We start from the raw sequence: 15,023 nt of genomic DNA, 5'->3' as shown, positions 1-15,023 counted from the left end.
AACACTTTCAGATAAAATGATAATCAGATTGAACTACTTTCCTATTCAAGCAGAGAAGTGATGAGCTGTTTCTACTTTGCCTTTCTTTCTCTTTCACTCTCTGAAATAGTTGCTTTTAGTACTTAAGGGTTTTTTTCTTATATCAAAAATATAAAAAAGTATTACATGACAAGGTGTTGGAAAATATGCATCAATTTAAAAGACAAACATGCAATTAAATGATTAATGGATTTTAAATATGATTCAGCTAGAATTGCACAAGTTTTAAAGACTATGAGACAGATAATTCTTTTCTCCCCAGAAGACTTATATGTTATGCGTGTATTTTAATGCTAATATTCTGTTTATTGATCAGCTGATTTATATAAAAACATGATCTATATGAAAAACAGAGCTCCTTCCAAACCAGGAAACTGACTTCACAGATGGATATAGCTACCCCCCGACTCTTCATTATTACAACCTTCAAAGTACTTCATGTTCCTGGGCATCGGTTCTCCCTCTGACATGCTCCTCAGGTTCTCCCTCATAGCACTGAGGCCCCACAAATTTCTCTTGCCTGGGAGGCCAATCCCCTCTTCACTTCTTCTGCCCTTCTGGGGCTGTCAGAGTGTGACCATCACTGATATCTGGAGAATGAAAGCAGTGTCATGGTTGGGCTCCTCTTGCGTTTATCGCCTTAACCACTTATTAGAGGGCTCACCCCAAAGGAAGAGCTGTGCTATTCTCTTTTCTGTTTGCATGGTGTTAGACTCACATCTCCAATGTACTGTTGAATAATACAGCTGTGAGATAATCTGGGGTGCAGTTCCTCAAACCTTCTTGTTCAAACTGTACCATTTTGCATGGGTAAGGAATGATAGGTATGACTCACTGTCTAGTCTAGATGTCTAGTCTAGATATCTCTCTTCCTGCTGCATCTTATTGAACCAGATCTTAGATATTTAATTATCCCTATGATTTACAAAGGAAGGAAATGACCTAGAGAGAAACATGACTAAAAAGTAGATATCGCAATGTCAGCTGGCCAGGAATAAGTCAGCCAGGAATACTTGTAAAGTGCATGCTTCCACTAATTTCTTTTATTATTATTACTATTTTTTATTTTTATTTTTTTAATTTTTTTGCATGTAGCTGTTCTAAGAATTTCAGTGTTGCTGCTTTCTTAAAGGGTCATGGGACCTTACATAGATCTGGATGCTGGATCAGAAATGAAAGCTTGAGAGAACTTCAGGAGGAGTTTGACCTTAAATAGGCCTTCAAAATCCTTGAATCATCAGCCATTGCAATGCTGACTTACAGAAAGAAGGCTTCTTCTGTAACAGGGAAAAGAGTCTCAAAGTGCTACTTGTCAATTTGCAGAATTGCAGAGTAATTTACATTAGTAGGGACCTCTGTAGGTCATGCAGTGCAATTTCCTGCTTAGAGCTTAACTGTTTGTCATGGAACGGCAACAGTAGCATCAGGAAGAAGATCCTGAGCAATACCTATTCTATATGGTGATGAATGACTGCTGGTGTATACACATGGAGTAGTCACACAAGTTAAGCTTTATTGGTCCAGACTTGAAACGCTGATGTGAAGCTTGGAGTCTACATCAGTTGGCATCAGCAATGCTGTCTTGAGGCCATACCCAGGTAGTCTGTGTGAATCCTGCTTGGCATATTACTCTGCCACCTTAGATATCCTAGCCCTCATTTTCCATAAAAAGAACTCTGATTGGCCTCACCTATAAGTCATCTCGAAATTGGTGTTAAAATACTAAAGTGTAATATAATCATGAGTAAAAATGAATTTATATTCAAGATCAGTGTGGAAATATCTGGACCATACAACCTTTTGTCTCCAGCTGTTGTTTAGTAAATAGAATGCAAGATACTTAGTGTGTCTGACATATGCAAGCCTCCAGTTACTCTCTTATTTTCGTAATTTTCTTTCATTTTTGTTTTGTGTTGCACCCTCAAAAAACGTTGAAATAAATCCTCAGTTCTGAGATCTCAAGGTGTGAACACTTACATAGCATGGTAGTTAATAAGAAAGAATCTTGAAATTTTACCCAAATCACTCCCATTTCTGGCTTCTAAAACAGATGGCCCAATACTGAGCAGAGTTGTCCAGGCCATAACAAGTCTTAGACATAAAAAGATCAAATTCACAGTGAAGAGTGAGCCAATGGCAAATTTCTTTCCTGGGAATTTACTTGGATTTTAATCTTCTTAAATTTGGATGTGAATGAATTCAAATCTGACTGAAGTTCACAGGAGTCTTTCCACAGAGGTTAACCCAGCTTACACAGAAGGAGAGTACCCACATGCAGAGAATCATTACATGAGAACAGTGGGCACAACTTTTCAAATGTTGCTCCTGATAGCCTGGACATAGTCCTGAGAACCTGCTCTGAGCAGGAGGGTGGAGTAGGTGAAACGTCAGGAAAGCCTTCCCCCCAAGAATTATTCTGTGATTTTTATGAATCCGTGATTCAAGATACACAGAGCCTAGAAGAGATGAGGCTTTAATCTTTGCTCAGCCACTGTCTGGATATGTTGGACATAAGTTGCTTTCAGTGTCCAGAGATACAAGCAGACAATCTGGACAAGGTCAAATTTTGTTTCTATTACATATGCTCTGTGGAATTATCATGGAAGATTTGTATTCCTGAACTTCTGTACAGCATTCCTCCAGAGAACCTCAAGATGACAACCTAGGATTTTTTTTTTTAAATAAAAGATACTTTGCCAGCCTCAGATATGGAATCTAGTAAGTGACCTCAGTAATCAATGTACAGTGGCTTCATCCTTAATTTTAGCAGCTTTTTCCTGAGGACTTGTGGACATAATTTCAGATACACTCAAAATAGTTTTGGGTTATTGTTATGGTTAAACTCCTGGTTAAGCTAAAATGAATATAAAAACTGTCCCAATTTTGCTGAGAAGTTACTGGATTTTGCCTTTTCTGCCTTTTTCATGTTGTTGTTAGGAGTTTACTGAAAATAAATCATACTGTACTTGATTAAAGTATCAGCTTTTGACATTTTCTAAATGCGTGCTATAAAAAGCTGGCATAGAAGTTGTAGCAGGAATGCAAAGTCAGGGCTTGAAACAGTGATTGAGCACCTGGTGGGAAGGCAGGGCCAACCCAGAGGAGCTCAGGTGTATGCAATCCACCTGAGTGACTGGAAGGGGTGAAGCCAGGATCTACCCCTTCCCAGACCTCATTTAAGCATTGGAAGCAGAGATATGGATACCTTGCTGGAGAACCCTGTGTACCTGAGGCCTTCTATGGGTAAGAGAATTTTTTTTTTTTTTTTTTCCCTCCATAGCTGCTGTACTTGTGCATACTCTCACCTGCTGCAGTCTAGGACTTTGCTACTACTCTGTCATTGCTATGCTTTCAATTGCATTATAGCATTATAGAAGTAGATGTCAGTACAGAGGGAGGTGATACTCACTTCTCCCACAGCTTGTACTGTGAAGGAAACTGCTTTAAGTGACTCTGGTGCCTGTGATTCATTGGAGTCTCTCTTTAGGGTTATGAGTCTTATCAATCTGAGGTAGGCATACAGACCTCTATGCTCTTACCTATTCCAATCCTAAGTTAATAAAATTCCTACGTTAGGGGTAGGGGAGCAGTAACTATTTTTGAACAAATAAAAATACTCTATTGTGTGTTTTGTACTTCTTTTATAAGTAGTACTTTTTTTTCTTTTTGCTAATTCTTTTTCTCTGAGGATACTAATATTCACTTAATAATGATGCTATTGCTTTTACTTAATCACTAGCAGTTTACATTCGTGTCAAAGCAGAATGAAAACATCATCTTCCATCAAATATAATTGATACTGCAACTGCTAAACAGTGACAGCATCTGCAAAAAAAAAAAGTGTGTCACAAGGCAGTTTTCTTAACCAAATACCTTTCTGTTTCTATCCAAACTTTATCATGATCTATTAATATTTGTTCTCTGTAAATAATGAATTTTCTTCTCATCTGCGGAGAGGAATGATTGCACAGTTAGAAAGAAGAAAAAATGAATCAAGGCCCCTATAAAATAGAAAGGAGAAGTACTCAGTTCAATAATTTATCTGAAGAGTATATAGAGCATGCAAGGAAATGAACTACAGTAGAAAATTCTGAGGAATCGTGCATATACATATTAGTATCATTGAACTTTGATGCTTGGAATCAGAGATCCTCATCTTGATGCTCCTGTTTTTTGTTGTTTTTTTTTTTTTTTTTAACTATAGTTTGAATATTTGTTTACAATTTATCATAGAATGGCTGGGTTGAAAAGGACCACAATAATCATCTAGTTTTAATCCCCCTGCTATGTGCAGGGTCACCAACCACTAGACCAGGCTGCCCAGAGCCACATCCAGCCTGGCCTTGAATCCACATTAGAAGAATGCTGATTTGTAAGTAGGTAGGATAACCCACCTGCTAGTCTGGGTTTTCACAAGCAGCGTATTGTGGGGATAACCAGCAGGTACTGACACCTTGTCTTACTATCAGGATACACAGAGGATATGAAGTAAAAATAATTAATTTCAACTATTTGATTTGCTTATTACTATTTCTATAGATAAATTGGCAAGGAATCGTTGATATCAGAGGACGAAAGGGAACTCAAATTCAACATTAAATGTAGAGGGAACCAGTGTCAAGGAGAAAATGCAAATAAATAGTAGCTAGAACAGTGATCTGTGCTATGCAATTCACTTCAAAGGAATTTAATAACTGGAGAAAAGAGGAATGTTTGAGGGGCTTGGGGAAGGAATCTTTTTGTAACTCCAGATCTGGAATATGCTTGCAAGGAAGGACTTTGTTCCTTTGGAAGGGAGGCATAAACAAAACAATTTGAGAAACACATCTAACATCATTTTCTGTTTGTAACTAATGCCCAAGGAATAGAGAAACTTCTGAGGTTGTTTTTCATTTCAATAACTGTCTCCTCTGAATCAGTGGAAAGACTCCCGTGAACATCAGTAGTTATCAGGCTGGGTCTTTACTGAACACCTGACTTGACAGTGTTGAAGGCAGTAGCTCTCTATTTAGCTAATAAAATGTAAAAAGAAGTGCAGTGAAAATGAAGTTCAGTGCTGTTGAATGTTTCTCTTGCAGGCATTAAAAACAATAATCTAGATTCCCAGTTTAGGAAGAACATCAACTTGAATTTGTCTTCCTTATTATTGGCAGACTGTACTAGAAAAGACTATATGAAGATATCCTTGATTTTGCTAAGATAATTAGAGTGAATTACATTTTTTAATCCATTTTAATGTACAGTATTAGTACCGTATCTGATCAAATGTGCTAAGTATCCCTCATGAAAACATGCATATGAGAAAAGTTCTCAGGTTCAGAGAAAGTTCACATTGTTTGCTCTATGTCTTCTGACACCTGATCTAGTACTCTTTCATACAAGAAGACCCACAGCCTGCATCACAGAATGGACTTAGTTGGAAGGGATCTCAAGTATCATGAATCTCCAAACCCCTGACAACAAAAGACAGTATAGAGTTAAAGGTCTTCAGGAAAAAAAGCAACTTACACCTGATCTCAAGTGTACTGAGTCAACAAGTATATATTGCTATGCTTTGTTAGAAAGCATAAATTGATTTTTATCACTCAATTCTGCCTGCACTTCCAAAGAAAATCTTGATAACTAGTTTTCAGCTTTATTGAATCTTGCCCCAAATAAAGACAAGTGAACAAAGACAACACAAAGGCTTGTTCACAAAGGGGCCTCTGGAACAAGCAGAGCCTTATGAACAGTCTTAAAAAATACATACATAGTTTCTGCAACAAGGCAAGTCTTACATGTTGAGTCACCTTAAAATAGTTCAAAGAAAAAAATCTATTTAGAAAGAACAGCAATTATGTGGGTTGTGTGGAATGTGGTCCTTGCCCATCTTTACTCAGATGTGACATTTATAGAAGTGTTTGGGTCACTAAAGTTGTATTGCCCAGGCATGTTATATGTTTTTCACACTTGCTGCTATAGTGTCAAAACTATTCTGCCTTAGAATCAAAAACGTGAGATTTTGTCCCTCTGAATCTGGGCATGCATTGAAAGATTTTGCAGCTCTAATGGGAATGGCACAGTCTGGGCTTTTGGCATATACAGCAATAATGGCATCACAGCTTTTCTTTACCACCAGATTGTGGTACAGTCAGGTAACCAATCACCTCTTGCTTTCTCATTTAAGACAAAAAATGTGATCATCATACTAAAGGTTTGTTCCTGTCTTTTTATTATGATAGTATGACTCTTGATGAATTCATGCTAGAAAATTCACAGCTAATTAAATTGCTAATTGCTTGTTGACATAACTTTCTCTAAGATCTAAATTATGCAAGGATTAAAATAAGGCAGTTTTCATAGGTCGTTTCCAACCTTGTGATTCTATAAGATCATCTAGTCCAACCATCTTCACGTTACCACTGCTACCACAAGCCTCTAAACCAGATCTCGCAGCTCCTCGTCCAGGTGCTTCTTGAACACTGCCAGGGATGGTGACCTCCACCAACACTTGCCATTCCAGTGCCTGACCACTCTCTGAAAGAAGTAGTTTTTCCTCATGTCCAACCTAAACTTCCTCTGATACAAATTGTGGCCATTTCCCCGGGTGCTGTTTGTTGCCTGGCAGAAGAGGCCAAACCCCTCTTCACCACAACCTTCCTTTAGGAAGCTGTAGAGTGCAATGAGGTCTCCCCTGAGCCTCCTCTTCTCCAGACTCCTCATAGGACTTGTGATCCAGACCCCTCAGTTTCTACTTGCATTTTCTTAAAATTGAATTAGGACCAATAGTTTTCCTGTCTAGATTCTCTTTTTTAAAATTCAAACAAAGGTCTCCACTGAAAAATAATGCTGCACCATAGAGAATGCAATGTGCTAAGTCCCAGGCAGGTTCAAGAGCTGTTGACCTTGCTCTGATGAGGGATGTGCACAGAAACCATTGTATGTATATTTAAAAAAAAAAAAAAAGTTTTGTGTAAATACACTTGCTAAAATAAAGCTTTTGTTGTGCTCTCAACTTGCATAGATATTAGCTGTTGGTCTGAGGATGCTTGACATGTTTCAATTGCCTGTTACCCAAAAGGGATGGATGTGGGAACCTGCTAAAAAGGTGCTGAACTATATGGTAAGAGTCAAGGTGAAGGCGGGGACTGCAGGAAGGTATTGAGATCCAAAGGGCTGAAAGACAAAGACTGAACTTTTCTGAGGAGTTTTAGAAGTGGTACCAAGTCAGAGAGAACTAAGAGTACAGAGGCAGGTGCTGAGGTGCACAGGTGAACAGTAGGAACTGCAGTCAGTGTCCTCCTTTACTCTTGGAGACTGATGGCTTTAGTTAAGCCAAAATAAATCTTATCCTCACAGATGAGAACAACCTAAGCAATTTGATTCATTTGACTAAAATGAAGTATGTTGTGTATATTTCAATGTCCTTTCAATTTTGTTTTCTTAATATTACTTCCTTCTTATAGCGAAGGCTGTTTTGAATGAAGCATCAAACCATTTTAGCTGAAAATCATTAGCAGGAAGCATTTTGACAATTTCCTAGTAAATCCCATGGCTTCTGTATCCCCTCTTTCTTTCTTTTCTGCTGAGGCATTTTACAGATCCATGCTGGGCTGGAGAGAGTACCAGCAAAACTAACCCACATAGGCATGAGCTGTCTGAGCTGCAACTGGGGATATTTCTGAGATGCTGATATGCTATAGCACTGAGAACTAGGTAAATGTGTACATGGGACACACAAGTAGGTTTAGAGAGGAAATGGTTGAGATTCATTAATTATTACCACACGGATCTATGAACACAACTTCCAACAGCAAATGCTTTAATTGTTAGTTAGGAGTGCAGGGAGAGATGCTAAGAAAAGAACACTTTGTTTCGCTGTTTCTTATATTCTGGATCTAAGCTACTGTTCTTATAATGAACACAAAGCAGTCCTGGGCAAGAGGGAGCATGCAAGTTTAATGTTAGTAGGTTCCAAAACACAAAACCTAGATATACTTACCTGTGCATACTGCCATTTGGCACAGCAACACTGTGGAATGCATATGCTTCAAGAATTCAAATTTAATTATGAATGTTAAAGTATTGAGTTACCTTGAATTATTAAATATTTTGTATTAAATATATAATTGTTAAATTATTTAAATATAAATATTATGTATTTAAATATGATGTCAGTGCTTTTAATGTTACAGCATTTTTGTCCTAATATCAGCTTACATAACTCTGATCTTTGGTTCATACTGTAGAGGATAGAATTATATCTTTCCAGAAATGGTTTTCCTGTTCTTGTGACTTATGTCTTGTTATGTCCCAACAAGGTCTTCAAAATCCAGAAATTTCTATGCATAGTGAGAAAATGTGGGAATGTATCTAACCTTCATTCCTGTTTCCTTTGGAACCACATTTAAGGAAGCCTGCTTCTGCTTTGATTTTTTTTTTATTTTTTTTTTTAATGCCCTAATCACAGCATTTGTTAATCCCCTGCTGTGCAGTGGCACAAAGTTTTAAGAGCTGGAAAAAAGTGGTAATAGTCTTCCCCTAACTGACAAATAATGAAGGAACATCACTGACTTTGCTACTAAAATAAAACTGAGGAAAACAGCTGATGAGCATAAAATCTTGCATGTAATACACTTTTTTTATCTTTAATATAGGAATTACATTTGTGTCACAGTTTGACTGCTATTCAATACAAATTACTTTTGACTTTTCTCCTTTGTAGCTGAGTTGCTTGAGCTAACTCCTTGCTTGCATTTGTTACTTTTGTGGATTTGTCTTGTTTCTCTCATTTAATCTAATGCATACGATTACAGATTGCGTATTACTGAATAACTTGCAACATTCTGCTTTGTTAGAATTAATTCTAAATGGTTTTGGAATTTTGGAATATTACATGAATGTTTGGAGCACCCAGAAGAGGAAAGATGTGGAGATTTTGGAACATGTCCAGAGGACGGCTATAAGGGTGAGTAGAGGGTTGCAGTGCCTCTCCTATATAAGCAGGCTGAGGGAGATGAAAACTTTCTGTGAAGCATAGAAACTGGGTTAGCTGCTGACGACACTGACAGAGGCTGTCCCAGGGGCAAAGCAAGTTTGGGAAGCCCTGTAAAGATGCAGAAGATGAAGTAGACAGTACCCAACTTGGGTGAAAGAATGCTGTCAGTAGTTTAGTTTTTGATCTTTCCTGGGATTTCTCTATGGCAATGGCATGGCTCTGATTGTCTCTGTGGGTGTTTTAAAGTCTTTGTAGCCCAGTAGGAAGGGAAGGAAGTCATCTTACCCTTGTGGACAACAACATCACAGTGAATCTCAGAGCTCTGACTAAGGCTGCTTTGAAAGACTCCAATGGAGAAGAATGAATATAGATTCTTGTAGTCTCTTCTTGTACCTCAACCACAAACCATTATTCCTTTGTAATTTTCCAGCATCTAGTATTTCTATTTCTCGAATACTCCCCCTCTGCAACATTTCATTTTAATCATTTTTTAATGCTGCCCTACTTTTCTGTCTTTTTAACTTGGCTTATTTCAGGGAGAAAGGCAGAAAACTTATGCCAAGGAAACCCATAAATCGCTTTATATAGTTTGTAACATCACTGAAAAATCTGCTTGGGATTTATGTCACTGCAAATGAAATCAGCCATTTGCAAGCTTCCTTTCATAATTTGTTTAGCAAATTGAAAACGTTCCTTTAAACAAGCTTTGTCAGCTTGTCATCTACTGGAGCAAAATAAATAGCTTGCTGATGGATTAGATAAATTGGATTTTTATAGAGTCCCATCTATTTCAAAGGTCTTTCTTTTCTCTCGCAGGTTGATTGCCACTCCAGAACTGCTGCACCTGCTCCAGAGCACAGTCTTTATTTTTAATTCATACAGCTACATATTCTGCATTTCCCTCAGGCTAGTTGAACACTTCATGCTCCAACTTCATCTGAAAAAGTATGTATGTATATACACAAGCGAAATTCTTAAATCTGATGTGAATTTGGAAAGTTTTAGATGCAGCATTCATGTCAACTAGAAAGCTTTGAGCTATTACTTGCTTGTAGATGGCTGTTGAATAACCTCACTCGGAGAAATGCGTCATTTTGATTTGCAGGTCAGCCCTGGAAGAGGGCACAAGACCTAAATCCCAGCAGGGTGATGACTGAGTTCCCCTGAGCCCCACACAGGGCCCAAAAGAGCTCTGAGCAATCTTTCCATGCTAGGGCCTCCTATGTAAGGAATGGGCTGCGTGGAGTGGGGATTATCATCAGGGCTCTATCATTATTTTGAGATAGTGGAAGAGCCTTCTATGTGTGAACAGCTTGAATGTACTACATAGAGTTACATATGTTTCTAGTGTAAATAAGGCCTAATTGAGGAATGGGTATTTAAAAATCTGTTTCGCAGCTTGCAGTACTGGAGGTTCTGCTTGCACACCAGCTAGAAATAATATCAAGCCAACATCTTGAATGTTGATTTCATGCACCAAGAAAAAAAGAGAATATAATTATAGCACCCTGTCATTTTCATTTTGGCAAGAGCGCTCATTTTCAAGGGAAGAAAGTAGTGGCCCAAGCTGCCTCTGGGAGAAGTGGAAACACCATCAGGAAGCCTGACAAAACTCTTTGGGAGGCTGGACTTCTGCCACAGCTGATGGGATGGCCCATAGCTCTGGCAGCTGTGAAAAATAAAATTACAGTGGCATTCCTTTGCAGGTGGCAAAGTCTTATGTATGCCCATGAGTTGGGATGACTGGGGAGAAAAGTGCCTAAACAAACTTTTATCGAAGCTGCTTGGCAAATATGGTTTATCACATTTTTTTCCCCAGATTTTTCAAGGGCTTTTTCACATTTCCTCAGAAAATAATAACAAGAAGTGACAGTGGATAGGCCTCTTATTTTCTTGATTATCTTGATTTCCCTTGTTCTGTTTAATGATAAAGTCCCATAAAACTTTAACGAGTGGCCACTTTGATTGCTCAGCCTTTAGCTGCTTCCCATACAGTCAAGGAGGGGAGTTCTGGAGGAGACTTAGGGGAGAATGTATTGCTCTCTACACCACCTGAGAGTGTAGTGGGGTGGTTGAGTCACTGTCCCTGGCAGCGTTCAGAAAAAGAGGGGACATAACACTCAGTGACATGGTTAGTAGACAATGTTGGTGGGAGGTAGACAGCTGGACTAGATGATCTTAAAGATATTTTCCAATCTTAATGATTCTGTGAGTGATGAACTGAGGGAGGTTGGATTTGGTGGTGGGTGGCAGCCTCTGGTTCTGCAGAGAAAAGCTGAGATAACAGCAGTGAGAGTGGGAGTATGGAGAAGTGAAGGACAATGGCAGTACGGAAATGACATAAATTCTTGATTTTCTGCCTTGACAGTTCATACTGAGATCACCTTAGCACAAGACCTGAGCTGCCTACTCTGCATATCTCTGCCCTTCATGCTAGCCCAGCTGTGCCCTGCAGCTGTGGTCAGGTTCCACACAGAAACACATGAATTTCAATTTTTTCTCTGGAACATAGAACTGAGCTGTGTGGAATCATGAAAACCTTCTTGCCTTTATCTATTTTCCTTTTTTTTTAAAAAAAAAAAAGCCAAGTGAAAAATAAAAAGGAAAAAAAAAAAGATTAAAGAGAAAAACACAAGCAATCTTCCAGGGGAATTTGAAATAATTAGCAGAGTGTGCAGAGATCACATAGCTCCTAACAGCCTGGTGTTAGCAACCCTTATAAACCAAATGCCCCACTTTAAAGTGCAGCTCTAATGGTAGAAAATGGCAAATTAAAACAGCAGCATGTGATGGGATTTTTGTGAAAGCTTGTCCTTCAAAGATGCTCAAGAGGTACTGCCCAGTATTATATGTATAAGAAATGTACATATATGTATAAGAAACCCTGCAAAAATGGAGGTTTAGCCACACTGAAGGCTGTAAGTTAACAGCCTAAGAAAACAGTCAACCACCTCCTTGCAATAGGCACAAGGACAAGCATGAAAGCAATGCTGCTCGTGGTTTTGTGCAATTGTTTTTTTGGTTTTTTTTTTCCTGTGGGTGGAAAGGAAAACAAATCTTCTCCTTACAGTTGCTTTACGTCTCCTGGAAGTGAGGGAAATCCATTTTCTGTCAAGACCAGAGAGAATCTGCTCTCTGAAGGTGAGGACCTGCAGCATTCAGTGCAGCTCCCTAGGGGCTAAGAAGTGCAAAAAAAAAAAAAAAAGTGCAGAGCTGAAGAGATCCTCTGCAATAAGAAGTGCTTTCAAGGAGATAGGTGAGATAGGTGAGCAGCAGCTCTGGTTTTTTTCATAAAGATGTGGAAATATTTTTGCTCAGAGCACACAAGTCTGTGAATCATGAAGGTGCTACTTCATGTCTATTCATTCCTTGTCTGAGGGGAAAAAAGAAATGTCGTGGAAAATACTGAGAACTCTTTGCCAGAATTTTCTACTGGAGATGAAAGGATTTTTCATGAATGTTGCTTTGGGACTTAAATTTGCCTTTTCTGCTTTGAACTTAAGACAGAACTGTTTTAGAAGAAATCAGCAATGAATTTTGTCCTGTGGCATGGGCTGCAGAGCCCCTCAACAGGGACTTACCTCCCTCCCATGCCATTCCTGCAAACTAGAAACTCTGCAGAGCTCCAGACCAGCTAATGCTGGACTCTGCTCCAGATGAGGGCTTAAGTATTAAAAGCTGCCTTTTTTTTCCAGGTAAAGGGCAAAGCTTAAATGAAGGGACTGTATTGGTTGTCCTGTACAGCTGTAGTGACCTGCCACCAGCCTGTGTGTGGTTCTTTCCAGCTCAGCCTGTAATGTGGCTTAGATATAGAACTGTACCCAAATCTCTCTGCCCTCAAAGAGCTTCTCCCATCACCAAGCTTCCTCCCAAATTACTTTGTAGCCCCACCACTTTGCTCAAGGCTTCTGCATTCATTTCAGTCATGCTGGCAGACCTCCACTTTTCCCACTATAGTCAGAGTGCTGCTGCTGGTTAAAAGAAGCTATGTACCAGCAGATGACAATTTGCCTATATCATGGTGCCTGGAGTCAATCTTCACTCTGTCTTCCATTGTTCAGGCTGCCCTTCATAGAACGCACATCCAAAAGAAGGGATTTACTCCTGTAAGGGCCCTTAAAGACTGGTTTGACTCCTGCGTGGGAATTTCAAAACAAAGAAAATCTCAGAAACAAACAGAAACAGTCAAGAAACACAACAAAGAAGACACTGATGTGATTCTCTTCTGCTATATTATTTCTCAGCAGAAATAGCACTGTAGAAGGAAGGAGCCTATACAGATTTTCTTTGAGAATTCAGCCTCACAACTTTTCTTTTCTGAGAATATCAACAGTTTTCTTTCCCCTCCATTTACCTTTACCTCATTGCTTTAGGCCCTTCTCCATCTCCCAGACGCCTCTATGAAGTCATTCATGGACATCACACAGGCACCATGCATTTGCAGCACTCACAAGAATAGCGATACATTAATAATACAAGCACAAGTAGTAATGTTTTTTATTTGTTGACTATACAACTGAACCTATAAATGAAGGCATGCAAAAAAGGGGCTGTGTTCCTCAGTGCAAGGACTGGCTCACTCAGGGCCTGGTTTTGTTCTTTTCATGTTGACAGTATTTAACAAATAATGACACACCTGAGTGAGAGTTACAGCAGGAGTCAACACTGTACTTCTCAACTCCATTGCAATCACACAGCTAATGCTATGCTGTCATTTCACACTGAGCACGTTAATTGTATTTTAAACAACTTTCAGAAGAGTTTTACTAATTTTAAATACACCTGCCATTGCTCTCATGAAAATGTACTTCAAAATAAAAAAAAGGAAGCAATGACAGAGATACTGCACAATGCAGAGACATTATTCACATTAGCATGGAAGAGGCTCAGTGCAAATGCTGTACAGAAGGACTGTCAGTCTCAGTCTGTTCTCTGCCTGCTCCTTTGTCAATACTTGCAGCCATGGGGTAGCTATTTGTAATGAGGCGAACTGTGGAATTCACCTACACCTGAACTTCCTCCACTTGCTTGTTGTGCTAAGTTTGACACATTGCAGAGGCTGCCAAACAGCATCATATCAGCACCAGGCTGGATGGCATTCATACAGTTCACCACTGAGTCCCTGGCTTGGCCAGTTACTCTCCCTTGGCAAGAGGCAGATGCCTTCTTGGAGGCAGATTCAGAGCAAGAGCCTAACTGCGAGGGCTTGCAATCATCACTCTGGCTCCAGAGGGAGGTCTTTCCAACAAAACCCACCAACTAAATCCACTCCCATTCATCTGTTGTCTACCTACTAATCCAGAGTTCAACAGTTAACCTCAGAGTGATGTCATCTGTGGCCTTCTTACTGTACCGCATTTTCCAGGGAATGAAATGCAAGTCCTAGCCTGAGCCCTCCCAGAGCCACAGGTAGAATAATATCCTCCTTCCCCTCATTACAGATGCACACATTGCACATTTTTTTCAAACCCTCCTATTTATAGGGACAGTAAAAATATAAAGCACATGAAACTTGATGTGTGAAACTATATCTTAAGCTCTCCTTACCTTGAAGAGAGGGACTTAACATGAGCCAGCAGTGTGCCCTTGCGGCTCGGAAGGCAAATGGGATCCTGGGCTCCATCAGAAGAGGGGTGGCCAGCAGGGACAGAGAGGTGATTGTTCCCCTCTACTCTGCTCTTGTGAGGCCCCATCTGGAATACTGCGTCCAGGTCTGGAGCCCCCAGTACAAGAAAGACAGGGAGCTGTTGGAGAGGGTCCAGAGGAGGGCCACAAAGATGATCAGGGGACTGGAGCACCTCCCCTATGAGGACAGGCTGAGGGAGCTGGGCTTGTTCAGCCTGGAGAAAAGAAGGCTGCGGGGTGACCTCATTGCAGCCTTTCAGTACATAAAGGGAGCCTACAAAGAGGAGGGGAATCAACTCTTTGAAAGGGTGAGTGACAGCAGGACAAGGGGAAATGGTTTTAAGCTGAGGGAAGGGAGATATAGGTTGGATGTCAGGGGGAA

At 39.7% G+C, this 15,023-nt stretch overlaps 1 long non-coding RNA gene across 4 annotated transcripts; it reads left to right on the top strand.

The window, feature by feature from the left end:
• Nucleotides 1-3,211: 3,211 nt before the first annotated feature.
• Nucleotides 3,212-13,061, top strand: LOC116242872 (uncharacterized). Of its 4 annotated transcripts, none has more exons than XR_016464736.1 (6): nt 3,212-3,282; nt 7,043-7,126; nt 8,877-8,986; nt 9,833-9,961; nt 12,087-12,157; nt 12,712-13,061. It is a non-coding gene; the product is annotated as an uncharacterized LOC116242872 (long non-coding RNA). The 4 variants fall into 4 exon arrangements; XR_004169835.2 differs by having other exon boundaries at nt 3,213-3,282; nt 7,043-7,141; XR_004169836.2 differs by lacking the exon at nt 7,043-7,126.
• The last annotated feature ends 1,962 nt before the right edge of the window (nt 13,062-15,023 follow it).

The sequence above is a fragment of the Phasianus colchicus genome, chromosome 2 (genome assembly GCF_987193195.1).
Source record: "Phasianus colchicus chromosome 2, bPhaCol1.hap1.1, whole genome shotgun sequence".
Taxonomy (NCBI): Eukaryota; Metazoa; Chordata; class Aves; order Galliformes; family Phasianidae; genus Phasianus; species Phasianus colchicus.
This window is presented reverse-complemented; position numbering and strand designations above follow the sequence as displayed.